General features: G+C 38.1%; 1 pseudogene; it reads right to left on the bottom strand.

Annotated features, from left to right (window-relative positions):
- Nucleotides 1-10730: 10730 nt before the first annotated feature.
- On the bottom strand, nucleotides 10731-11207 carry LOC149208289 (polcalcin Jun o 2 pseudogene; annotated as a pseudogene).
- Nucleotides 11208-12714: the final 1507 nt, after the last annotated feature.

The raw sequence follows: 12714 nt of genomic DNA, 5'->3' as shown, positions 1-12714 counted from the left end.
TGAAATTGGAGGAGAACTTCTCCTTCCTAAAAAGTGATCGTTCTTTAATGCTTTGCAAGGAAAAATGGGTCTTATGACCAAACGGGTTTTCAAAGGTCTCTTCAAGGACTGTGAGTTAGCTTTTTATGTAAACTTAAAACATAAGCAACATCTCATCATTTAAATCATACAATCATCCATGAAGAGCAACAACAAAGAATTTGGTGACAGATTTCACCCCTCCTGGGCTACATCTTTGGGCATGCCAACATAGCTAGACTACTCCATATATTTAGTGAAAACAAGTACATAAAGTTTGCTGATAAAAAAAGTGGCTAGTTTCCCCTTCAAGGAAATGTTCTCCTGCAAAGAAATCTCACTATAAAAACAATGACAACCTACAATCAGTCATGAAACCATCAACAATAAAATGTGTCTCCTACAAATAATAGTACTCTATTTGAAAATGAGCATATATGAGCACACGTGAGCATACAAGTACTTTAATTCCACATTGAGGTACAAAAAGAAAGATTTCCTCAATAAGACATAGTGAGAAAAGACAAAATGAGTTGCACCCTACAAGTCATAGCTGTTGCAGTAAACTTCTGAAGGTAAGAAAACCCCTACAAGATCTTCTCCATGATCAAACACCTTCAAGAACTACTCCAAAACACTGATTGATCCATACACCCATGGACTTGAACCTGCAAAAAAATCTCTTCATATGTGCTCGAATTAGAAAATAGAGGTCACCATTGGATCCATAATGTCCAAAAACCCCTATTTGGACTCTTCTTGAACTCCAAAAGGCAAAAAAATCACAAAGTTATGGTCCTAACAAGCTTTGAAAACTCGTTCTCTGTTATCTATCTTACAAACTACAATTTCGCCCTATTTTCCGCCGCAGAGGTGACAATTTCACCTGCCGAATGTGCAATTTTTTGGATAATTAAATTGTCCAATATCCCCATGAGTGGAAATTTTTTGTCATGTCGGCACCGTAAGCGCCAGGGCTGGGCCTAACCACCCACCCTCGCCGGCCTAGGCCCTTACCACCAGGTCGATGGTCATGTTGACACCCATGGGGCTGAGGGTTGGGCCAACAACCCACCCTTACCACCGAGACCCCTCCACATTATGCCTAGGCCATATGGGCGCTCGTAGGCTACCTCTGATTCCTCTACCTATTAACACCCAATCTTTGGCACCAACAGTCTGCTGCATGCTCTCGTGACTAGAGCGTAGGGCTAGTGGTAAGCCCCCTCTCCATTGGCGCCTTCTGGTTAGTGTCGAGGTCCTGTGGGAGATATTGTGACAAGGGGTCGGGGCTGGTCCCTAGGCCCCAACTCCTTTTCACCGAGGTTATATGTGTTGCGGTGACTGAGGTCTGAGTCTAACAACCCGACCCCTCCTCCATATATATGCGGCATTTAAACTTTAAATATGGCTAAAGCCCTTGGCAGTTAAGTTCCAACCTCATGGTATAGTGTAAAGGCGCTTAGATGTTGGATGTGAGGTCGCATGTTTGAATCCGACCCAACCTGTTTGATCTTTAACCAAATTTTGGCCAACCGTGGGGTGCCATGTGGCGGCCTTTGGTTGGGCCATGTGGCACACCCTAATTGGTCCACCAAAACAAACATGAACCAATAAAAAATGAGCAACTCGACCAATATGAGGCTTCCACTTAACATGCTCTCATTGGTTCGTACCTACCAAGTCAAACTGATGATGTCAGCAGTATGACAATGTAGTCAGTTGCCCAAGCAACAAACCCGAGAATTTTTTAACTGTTGGGCCAAACAATTAGAACACGATAACTTGACAATACAATATCGGATTGAGGTGAAAAAAATATCATTGGATTCAAAATGACAAATACTTCAACATGACACCAATTTCAAAATATTTTTGGTACTTTCATTTTTGATCTAAAATTTGATCATCGGATCAACTTAGACTAGGCTAGGGAAGCCCTAATTTTTAATGGAAGAACTATCTACCCACTAGTGGGATTCTATCACCAGGATTGTACAAATCTTGGTCGAGCTTGGACACCCCTTGGGATAGTTTAATTCTTCCAATGGTGGCTCCCATCCTCAACCCCTCCCCATGATATTTGAACCACTGGCCTGGTGGGGACTAAACCCCACACAAACCAATTTCTCTACACCTCATGGGTAATAGATATTATTATTATTATTAAAAATAATTAATATACAAGTTTAACATACATACATACATACATACATACATACAGATATATCTATATATATATATATGTATATGTATATGTATATATATATATCTATATCTATATATATATATATATATATATATATATATATATATATATATATATATATATATATATATATATATATAACTACGATGAACCTAGGCTTAGCCAACCCAAGGATATTTACCCATAGTGGGATGTTATTGTTGAAGAAAGTGTATCTAGGTTCGGTCTTCATAAATCTAATTTTGATCTTTGTACTTGTAAAAAAAATAATTATTGTTTTTTTCATTATCAAGAATGGGTTTCTTGCCCATTTGATAGGTCAAGCACATGTTAGTGCTTCTAGGAAAGTCAAAGAGTCAATGTAATTGTTGAAGACCCATGTGGGCATGTTACACTATGTAAATCTATGTATTAGAGTCAAATAAATGTGTCAAAAGATATCCTCCAAAGAAAATACAGGTCTCCTCTTCCATTTGGCTCAAAGAAATGAATTTTTGGTACACTTAAGGACATGTCGGCCTCACTAGCTCAAGTTGACCCAAATAGGAGGGATACGCTCCTATATAGAGGGCCATTTGTGCTAACAATTAGACCATCGAGCTATCTCTGAAGTCAGCGAAGAAGAGAGACAAGAAGGGTGTGCGAAGAAAAGTAAAATGTTGCTTCAAGGTCAGTGAAGAAGAGAAAAAATAAATATGATTTTTTGGGACTATTTTAGGGCTCTTTTTTATCACACGTGTGATGGAGAAAGGGCTCATTCTGCTGCCATATCAGATCTACAATTGTAGTCATAAGAAGTAGCTTGGTTGGGATATAAGAGATCAACAATCTAAGTCTCCTCATCAAGCAAAGAAGGGGACACCTAAAGCAAAGTAAAGAGGCAAGAAAAAAGGTCTATTTCAAGCCCTAGATCAGCCACATGTGCAAATAAATCAAATTTGCAGTAGGATTAAGAGGATCAAACTCTAACTCAGAGATACACTGGAAGAAAAGGCTCATTATCTAGTCCAAGTGTCAAGGAAAAAGAAGATTACCAAGCAAAGGAAAGGAATACACCAAAGAAGAGGTCTCTAAGGATACCTAGGGTTTTTGTAATTGCTGGAAAAGGAGCGAAGGAAAGTGCCATCAACTGCCATAAGAAGTGCGAAGAAAAAGATCAAGGTACAATATAGAAGGAGGCATTAATTGAAGGAAACAAAAGGATGTTGCAAAAGAGAGACTGTGTCTTGTGCTTGGAGGATCTACTGGTCAAGGGTCTAGGGTTTGGTATTTGTCAATTGAAGCTTCAATAAGATAAATTTGCAGAAGGGTTTTCCTCTCTAACAAGTCCCTAATTAAGAGGTGCTCTCACAAGTCCCTGGTAAGAGGGAGCTTGGATAAATTCCTTGACAGGAATGGGCATATCTTCCCTTGTTGAGAGGGAGAGATAGACACAACATTCTTGTCTTCACTTGGAAAGAAATAATGGAGGATTAGGTAATCATCTGGCATCTGATGCTCTTTGAGGATGTGTAGGTCATCCAAGATAAGAGTAGGCAAGAGGACATATATTCTTTGAGTGCTAGGAACCCAAGACAGGAATAGCCCTAGAAGATCATACTCAGTGAACATCCGGGTGGGTATGTACCTTGAGAGATAATGATGAAGGTGTCTATAGTCATTGGTCTCACCAACATTTTGATTTCATCTAATAAGAGATAAAGCTGTCAGTCAAGGCCTTGTTGTGGAAACAATGTTGGTTACTATGATACTATAACATATGGATTGCCGATCTCATTTCTCTTATGTGAATTCTTTAGATTGAAAATGTCAAAACAGCTTGTAATGATCTATGAATACCTCCCTAGTTAAGGGGGGTGTTGAAGAAAGTGTAACTAGGTTCGGTTTTCATAAATGTAATTTTTATCTTTGTACTTGTAAAAGAAAATAATTATTATTTTTGTCATTATCAAGAATGGGTTTCTTGCCCATTTGATAGGTCAAGCACATGTTTAAGTGCTTCTAGGAAAGTCAAAGAGTCAATGTAATTGTCGAAGACCCATGTGGGCATGTTACACTATGTAAATCTATGTATTAGAGTCAAAGAAATATGTCAAAAGAGTTCCTCCAAAGCAAAGACAAGTCTCCTCTTCAAGTCAGCTCAAATAAAGGAATTTTTGGTGCACTTAAGGACATGTCGGCCTCACTATCTCTAGTCGGCCCAAATAGGAGGGACATACTCCTATATATAGGTCCATTCGACCTCACAATTAGACCATCATGCCATCTATGAAGTCAGCGAAGAAGAGAGATAAGGAGGTGCGAAGAAGAGAAAAATGTTGCTTCTATGCCAGTGGAGAACCAAAGAAAGAAACTGATTTTTTGGGATTGTTTTATGGCTCTTTTCTATCACACATATGAAGGAGAAATGTCTCATTCTAATGCCATATTAGATCCACAATTGCAGTCATAAGAAGTAGCTTGGTTGGGCTAGAAGAGATCAACAATCCAAGTATCCTCATCAAGCGAAGAAGGGGAAACCTAAAGCGAAGTAAAGAGGCAAGTAAAAAGGTCTATTTCAAGCCCTAGATCAGCCACATGTGTGAAGAAATCAGATCTGCAGTAGGATTAAGAGGATAAACCTCTGACTCACAGATATACCAGAAGAAGAGGCTCATTATCTAGTCAAAGTGTCAAGGAAAAAGAAGATTGGAAAGTATGGTACCAAAGAATAGTTCTCTAAGGAGACCTAGGGTTTCTGCAGTTTCCAGAAAAGGAGCGAAGGAAAGTGCCATCAACTGCCATAAGAAGTGTGAAGAAAGAGATCAAGGTGTAGTATAGAAGGAGGCATTAATTGAAGGACAAAAAGGAAGTTGCAAAAGAGAGACTGTGTCTTGTGCTTGGAGGATCTACTAGTCAAGGGTCTAGGGTTTGACATTTGTCAATTGAAGCTTCAATAAGAGAAATTTGTACAAGGGTTTTCCTCTTTAGGAGAGAGATATTTTGCCCTAGATGAGAGCCAACATCTTGTGTTCTTGTCTCCTTTTTTTTGGTAACTATTTGATGAAGAAAGAGAACACACACTAATAATAATAAGAGAAGATTGTGTTAATAAGAAAAGTAAAAAGTACTTCACAAATAGTTATCATCGTCAAAAGAATCTCTCCATAACTTACATGCCCTATATTATTCAACATGGTATCAGAGCTAAGGTGACACATCGAGGAAGGGTATCTCAAGAACACATAGAAGAGTGAAGCATTAAGATCAAGAAGAAAGGGCACACAAAGGTTGAAACATTAGATCTACAAGCAAGGATTCCGGATCCATCAAAGACAAGGAGGATTACCATCTATAGATCCATCAATATAAAGACTTCTAAAAGAAGGTAAATTCAAGAAGAGTCTCCATCAAAGATCCTTCATCTTCAAAGAGAGGCACTCAAGATCAAGGCCCATCAATGAAGATATTCAGAACTACACATTAAGAAGTTTTCATGACCAAGAAAATCTGTCACAAGGCACCTTTAAGGAAGCATCTTGAAAATCTCCAAGATCTAAGAAGTCAAATCATAAAATATTCAAGGAAGTAGCAAGATCTCCTCATCACTAACAATCTCAATTAAGTATTTTTATGTCCTCTTCTGAACATATCAAAATTCCTTTTTGCAAGGAGAGCAACAATTTGGTTAGGACTATTAATTCCTTGCATGGAAAAATAGGACTGATATACTTCTTAAAGAAAATGAACTTATGGACTATATCAAAGGGAGTGTCACTGTTCCTTCTAAGGAACAAACTCAAGCCCTAGAAAAGTACAATAAGGATGAAATAAGGTCTCAAATTATTCTGATAGAATCCATTAAGGACCCTCTCATTCCTTATGTTTCCAAACTTGAAACATCTAAAGAAATCTATGATAAGCTGGTGGAGCTATTTTTAGTTAGTACAGGTGGAGAAGTGATATCATTGCGTAATGAACTATATAAAATAAATATCTCCAAGGAAGAAGGAATAACTCCCTACTTCATGAAGGTCTCTGAGATGAGATACCTGCTGCAAGAATTGGGAGAAGTTATGTCAGATAGAGAGATGACAACTGTGGTGCTCAATGCATTACCTGGCGAATGGGGAAACTTCACATCAAGCATATATGCCAAGAAGGAAGCTACCTCGCTGAATGAACTTTGATTTCTATGAAAAATTGAGGGGACTAGAATTAAAGCCAAATAGATGTGGGATTAAAGGAGAAAGCATTTGTTGCTATGCCAAGAGAAAAGGAAAATTTGGCAAGTTTGGTCCACAGAGAAAGGGTAAAAGAGATATGTCCAAAGTCCAATTATTTGGCTACCAAGAGTATGGACACTATGAGAGGGATTGTCCTAAGTTGAATAAGGACAACAATAAGAGGAAACGAGAAGAAGTCCACACTATCTAAGAAGTGAAAGAAGAAGAGAAGAAGCAAAAGAAGGAGAACCCTCCAGATATTTACTATGACTGAAATCAACTTCTTCACATGAGTCTTCTTTAAAGCTTTGGGTATCATAGGAACATGTAGTAGTAGGATAGATTGCATGATTTATGAGAATGTCATCCTTAGGAATATAAGAGCATTATGTAGAGATAGCTCAGATAAATAGATTCATGTAGGAAGGATGTAGCCATTGGATAACCTCATCAATTCATAAAGAAATGATCATGATCAAGAAGAATCAACTTAGAGAGAAGCATTTGCAAGATGAGGACTACAAGTGTCCCCCAATGGAATCTTCAATAGAAGGTTCATGACTTTCAGGAAAAGAATATTCTTGATAGGATTTCCACTTATGGGGATTCAAGAAATGATGATATGTAGGCAAGGAAATATCTAGCAAAGCAAAGGAGATTTAGATAATCTCAATCTAGGAATATGTCAAAGGACGCTGAAATGATCAAGGAACGAACTAAGATGAGGTATGTATGCATCTGTGTTAATTCATGTCATCAATTACATTAGCAAGCATGGAAAATTGCTCTAGAATCATGGTTTAGAATAGGGTAGATCTCTTTTCATTAAGAATATGCATGAAGGCATGGTTCACATACTAATAAAGGTCAACATGAGAAATGTCCTCATATGAAGTATGAGGTGATTGATAAGAGAAACTATAAAGAAGTATGTGGGAAAAGAGATCAGGAATAAAAGGACACCATGGACACTAGGAATCAACATCCAACAGATTTGTTGAGACATCTCTTGAAATAAGGCAAAAAAGTTGGACCAAGGAAGAAAAAGATCAAAGGACCCTTAACACCTGGAAATTACTTGAAGATATGAACATGAAGGATGCTAATGATTGAAGCCAACAAGATGTCAGATGAAGAGCCATTTCGGAAGGCATTGTTTGATTTAATGTTATGTTTTGATTTCTTGAATAATATCTGGATGAGTTCATGTAGGGCTACTGGAACAAGAGTTGTAAGTGCAAGTATAACTAGAATTCATGTGGTGGATGGAAATTCCTAAAAGAAGCATGATGAGAAAGAAGTGGCCATATGAAGAAGGTTCCAAATATGTATCAAGAAAGCCACTTTACATGAAGAGAAGAATGACATGAAAAACTAATAAGGAAAGTGATCGGTGGCTGATGCCCTACAAGGAAGAAGCTCTACCTAATTTCATGACATCAAGGAAAGAAAGTGATCAAGAAACTGAAGGACCAACAAAAAGAAGTTGCTGATGAAAAGAAGAGTCCATAGTGGAAAGGGAGATCTGACAAGTCCCTAACTAAGAGGGAGCTTGGGAAACTACCTGATTAGAGGGAGCATGGGTACATTTCTTCACAGGATTGGCCATATCTTCCCTAGTTGAGAGGGAGAGATAGACACTACATTCTTGTCTTCACTTTGGAAGAAAGAATGGAGGATTGGGTAATCATGTGGCGTATGATGCTCTTTGAGGATGTGTAGGTCATCCAAGATAAGAGTAGGCAAAGATTGATATTATTTGAGGGCTGGGAACCCAAGATAATAATAGGCCTAGAAGGTCATACTCAGTGAACACCCGGGTGGGTATGTACCTTGAGAGACAATGATGAAGGTGTCTATAGTCATTAGCCTTGCCAACATTGTGCTTTGATCTAATAAGAGATAGAGATATCAGTCAAGGCCTTGTTGTGGAAATAATGTTGGTTACTATGATACTATAACATATGGATTGCCAATCCGATTTCTCTTATGTGAATTCTCTAGATTGAAAATGTCAAAACATCTTGTAAAGATTTATGAATACCTCCCTAATTAAGAGGGGGTGTTGAATAAAGTGTAACTAGGTTTGATCTTCATAAATATAATTTTGATCTTTGTACTTGTAAAAGAAAATAATTATTATTTTTTTCATTATGAAGAATGAGTTTCTTGCCCATTTGATAGGTCAAGCACATGTTTAAGTGCTTCTAGGAAAGTCAAAGAGTCAATGTAATTGTTGAAGACCCATGTGGGCATGTTACACTATGTAAATATGTGTATTAGAGGCAAAGGAATATATCAAAAGATATCCTCCAAAGAAAATACAAGTCTCCTCTTCAAGTATGCTCAAATAAAGGAATTTTTGGTGCACTTAAGGAGATGTCAGCCTCACTAGCTCAATTCAGCCCAAATAGGAGGGACATACTCCTATATATAGGGCCATTTGACCTCACAATTAGACCATCAAGCTATCCCTTAAGTCAGTGAAGAAGAGAGACAAGAAGGAGGTGCGAAGAAGAGCAAAAGGTTGCTTCTAGGTGAGTGGAGAAGTGAAGAAATAAATCTGAATTTTTGGGACTATTTTATGGCTCTTTTCTTTCACACATGCGAAGGAGAAACTACTAATTCTTCTACCATATCAGATCTACAATTGTAGTCATAAGAAGTAGCTCGGTTGGGCTAGAAGAGATCAACAATCCAAGTCTCCTCATCAAGAAAAGAAGGGGAAACCTAAAGCAAAGTAAAGAGGCAAGTAAAAAGGTCTATTTCAAGCCCTAGATCAACCACACGTGTGAAGAAATCAGATCTGCAGTAGGATTAAGAGGATCAACCTATAACTCAAAAATATACTAGAAGAAGAGGCTCAATATCTAGTCCAAGTCTCAAGGAAAAATAAGATTGGCAAGCGAAGGAAAGGAGGGTTCCAAAGAAGAGGTCTCTAAGGAGACCTAGTGTTTCTGTAGTTGTCAGAAAATGAGCGAAGGAAAGTGCCATCAACTACCATAAGAAGTGCGAAGAAAGAGATCAAAGTGTAGTATAGAAGGAGGCATTGATTGAAGGACAAAAATGAAGTTGCAAAAGAGAGACTGTGTCTTGTGCTTGGAGGATCTACTGGGAAAGGGTCTAGGGTTTGGCATTTGTCAATTGAAGCTTCAATAAGAGAAATTTGGAGAATGGTTTTCCTCTCTAGGAGAGAGATATTTTCCCCTGGATGAGAACCAACATCTTGTGTTCTTGTCTCCTTTTGTTTTGGTAACTGTTTGATGAAGAAAGAGAACACACACTAATAATAATAAGAGAAGATTGTGTTAATAAGAAAAGTAAAAAGTACTTCACAAATAGTTATCATCGTGAGAAGAATCTCTCCATAACCTACATGCCCTAGATTCTTCAACAGCTATAGCCTAAGCTGGCGCCAACAAAAGGATATCTACCCACATTGGGATGCTATCACGACTAGTTCCAAAACTAATTTCCATATATATATATATATATATATATATATATGTTGATCATATATCACAAAATGAATTGATCTTGTAATAAGATTGATGAAAAGGTTCATGTTCTAATTTTTTCTTTAGATTAGAACTAATGGATTTGGAGAGGATGCTGATGCTATCACTAGGATTGCTCAGTTGAGATTGGATACCCCTTGGGATAGTTTAATTCCCACAAAAGTGGCTTCCATTTTCAACCCCTCCCCATGGGGTTTGAATTTTAGACCTAATGGGGACTAAACCCCACTTAAACCAATTGGTCTACATCTCTTAGATGAATTAAACATATATAATTTAAAATAACATGAAATTTTTAATCATGAAAATTCACTCTCATTTTACCTTGGACTTTTTAAAAATAGGCCCAAATAATCCTTCGTAATATTATTAAATAGAATCAATTTTAATAATAGTAAACTACAAAAACTACCACTTATATAGGAAGATATGGCTGTTCAAGAACACAATAAAAACTGATAATGTCATCATAATGTACCATGGTAAATTTATCTATCTTAATTAGCATGACATGCTATTTCTGATTCATAATGACACAGGTGAATGGAAAGTACAGATTTCACAAATATAATGGGGAAAAGGGAAAAAACCAAGAAGTTTTTGGTCTAAAATTGACATCACATTGACAATGAAAGCTCCAGTGCAGTAGTTCCTGAATGAAAAGGGCAAGAGTCACAAAAAAAAATAGTTTCCCCAACACATAGATCTTATAATAAAAAATACCGTTCATGTTCAATTATGCCTTAATGAACCATCAACTGCCTTCATCATCGTTATGAACTAGTTGAAGCTCATGACCCTATCTCCATTACAATTGAATCTTCTGATCATGGCCTGACAATCACCCAGATTGCAAGGTTCTTGCAAACTGGTTAAAACATGCTGAAGCTCATGGGGAGAGATAGCTCCATCCCCATCCTTGTCAAACATTTTGAAGGAATATTTCAAGTCTTGGACCTTGCGCGAGATGTCCACCCCCTTGGTGTTGAGGGCCAAGAACTCTAATAGATTGATGTGCCCGTCTCTGTCCAAATCCCCCACCCCAACAATCACCCGAATCTCTTCCTCTATCAAGTTCCCATCCAATGATCGCATGAGCTCACCTAGCTCTGATGGTGATAGTTTCCCATCACCATTAACGTCTAATTTCTTAAATATTTCCACCAGCTCCACAAAAATCCTGGACTGTAGGCCGAAAGAAGAATGGGATGATACTTGAGTGGCCTTATTTTCCTTCCCTTTTCTTCTCGGCGACATCTCCTTGGATGGATTGGATGATCCTTTCGGGGATTGGGAAGCTGCTGATCTGGTCACCGGAGACAACGATCGAGATCTGGAAGGAAATATACACTGCAAACATTGTGATCGTCGACGCGATGGTTCACCCTATGATTTTTTGTAATTGAGAAAACATTGAAAACCCATTGCAACACCACAAATTATGATCCTGGCTCTCTCTTGTTCTACAGTTAATTGATTGAACACTTATGTATCCAAAGGCACTCACTGCTCATAGAAATCATTATGGAATTATATAAATATTGCTCATAGAAATCATTATGGATGAATAAATATAAAGAGCTCGTCATGACCCAATGGGTCGGTTCATGGACATGACTCGGCGCAGTCTCAATCTCTTGTGTGATGCTTGTCTGGTGTAACCCTAACCCTAAGTGTATCCTTTCGAGGTTGCACTTACTTCAAAACAGACATATTATTAATATTTATTTATTATTGAGTTGATTTTAGGCCAGGCTAACCTATTATTTATTGGATTGGATAGAAGAATACCTAGACCTATCCATCCCTAATAGAATACTTATCATCATGATTATATCATGCTTATAATCATGCTTAGAATGCTTATAATCATGAGCATTCAGGGAGATTGCCTGCTCGTACTTCTCGGTTCGCCGGGAGGTATTCTGCAGTTCATGGTTACCTGGTAATCCTTTTTACCTAGATCATCCTGAGTAGTCATTTGATATTTTTGACTCTTTAAGCTTAAAATATCATCTGAGCACTTGTCCTTTCGATCTTGTTTCAAATTGAAAGTGATAGAGTCACCTTTGCTTCTTTCTCGACTCTTAAAACATGAAAGAGCACCAGTTTGTTTATGCGTCTTAAAAAATTGTTGCCCACGATCTCATAACATCCTTGTTAGTCTTTTCTAGACCAAATCATGAGTATTCCTTTTAAAGTATATTTAAAGCCTTGGAAGTTATCTCACTGTTCCTGTTTTTTGAGGCAAAGCCATCGTGGCTGAACCATCCGGTTCACCTAGTTCCTCTTCCTCTCCTCCGTCTGAAAGATTGTTTGAGGAGCCATTTCCTGAATTATTGCAGTCACTTGAGGACCAAGTTGTTGAACTTGGAATCGTTCTAAGCATTCAACCTTTGTCATCTCGTCCTCCACCTCCCTTAGATATTGGGTCACTTTATGATATTGGCCCAGAATCTCCGAATAACCCTATCCAGACTCCTAAGAGTTAGTCAACTCCTGATGGTCAACTTGGATTGGTTGTTTATCCTCCGAATCCTTTGTTTGAACCTGTTGTGATATCACCGTAGCGTCCGTACAGTACATACGATCAGCCAGGTATTCCTTTGGAATTATCCCCTCGAACATCTTCGGTCATTTGTCGTCACTTGTTTCCACCCATGGAACCCGAAGGCAAATTTCCAGCCTCCTCTCCAGGTCACTTGGAGGTTTCCACTCCACACACTGTCAAGACTCAAAGAGGAAGAAGATCACTTTCCTCCTG

Source organism: Pinus tabuliformis, chromosome 1_2 (genome assembly GCF_031772625.1).
Source record: "Pinus tabuliformis cultivar Carrire ecotype Pingquan chromosome 1_2, CPIR1, whole genome shotgun sequence".
NCBI lineage: Eukaryota > Viridiplantae > Streptophyta > Pinopsida > Pinales > Pinaceae > Pinus > Pinus tabuliformis.
This window is presented reverse-complemented; position numbering and strand designations above follow the sequence as displayed.